The 1391-nt window shown below is 35.7% G+C and overlaps 1 non-coding gene across 1 annotated transcript; it reads right to left on the minus strand.

Moving 5' to 3' along the window:
- Window positions 1-594: 594 nt before the first annotated feature.
- Window positions 595-701, minus strand: LOC131753871 (U6 spliceosomal RNA). The gene has a single exon (XR_009334940.1). It is a non-coding gene; the product is annotated as a U6 spliceosomal RNA (small nuclear RNA).
- Between the last annotated feature and the right edge of the window lie 690 nt (window positions 702-1391).

A 1391-nucleotide genomic window follows, 5' to 3' on the forward strand; every position in this document is an offset into this window, starting at 1 on the left:
TATCTACAATGGAATATTGAGCCATAAAATGGAATAAAGTATTGATACATGCTACAAAAGAATGAACCTGAAAAACATTATGATAGGTGAAAGATTTTAGACATAAAGGGTCACATATTATATGATTCCATTTATATGAAGTATCCAGAATAGGAAGCTCTATAGGAACGGGAAGTATATTAATAATTGCCAGAGGCTGGGTAAAGGGGGAAATGGGGAATGACTACTTTTTTTTTAGTTTATGAATATCAGAGATTTACTATTTTTTTACATATATATAAATTATTTTTTTTATATTCTTTTCCATTATGGTTTATCTCAGGATAGTGAATAGAGTTCCCTGTGCTATACAGTAGGACCTTGTTGTTTATCAATCCTATATGTAATAGTTTGCATTTACTAACCCCAACCTCCCACTCCATCCCTCCCCCATCCCCCTCCCCTTTGGCAACCACAAGTCTGTTCTCTATGTCTGTGACTCTGCTTCTTTTTCATAGATAAGTTCATTTATGTCATATTTTAGATTCCACATATAAGTGATATCATATGGTATTTGTCTTCCTCTTTCTGACTTACTTCACTTAGTATTATACAAAAAATATGGAATGCTTTGCAAATTTGTATGTCATCCTTGCACAAGGGTCATGCTAATCTTCTCTGTATAGTTCCAATTTTAGTATAAATGCTGCCGAAGTAAGCATGGGAATGACTACTTAATGGGCATAGGGTTTCCCTTTGGGGTGATACAAATGTTTTGAAACTAGATAGAGGTCATTTTTGCACAACATTGGGAGTATCCTAAATGCCACTGAATTGTATACTTTAAAATAGTTAATTTTATGTTATCTGAATTTGACCTCAGTTAAAAAATCTATGGTGGGATTTCAAGAATCCAAGAGCAAAACTTTAAAAACAGGTGAGAAGAATACATTTCTTAAATGCTATACATGCACATAGAGACACATACAGATGTAGATACAGAAGTCCCAATACAGGGACTGTTATATACTGGCCAGGTATGATGGTTAATTTTATGTGTCAACTTGATTGGGCCAGGGGACGCTCAGATATTTGGTTAAACATTAATCTGGGTATTTCTGTGAAAGTGTTTTCCATGAAATGAACGTTTAAATTGGTAGATTACTTAAAGCAGATTTCCTCCCTGATGTGGGTGGGCCTCAACCAATCAGTCGAAGGTCTGAATAGAACAAAAAGGCTGATTGTCCTGAGTAAGAGATAATTTCTTCTGCCTGACTGCATTCAGGCTGGGACCTTGACCTTTGCTTGCCCCCAGACTAGAAATACTTCATCTACTCTCCTGAGTCACCATCTTGCTGATTCACTCTATAGATCTTGGGACTTGTTAGTCTCCATAATTGCATGAGCCAATT

This window comes from Kogia breviceps, chromosome 3 (assembly GCF_026419965.1).
Source record: "Kogia breviceps isolate mKogBre1 chromosome 3, mKogBre1 haplotype 1, whole genome shotgun sequence".
NCBI classification, from domain to species: Eukaryota; Metazoa; Chordata; class Mammalia; order Artiodactyla; family Physeteridae; genus Kogia; species Kogia breviceps.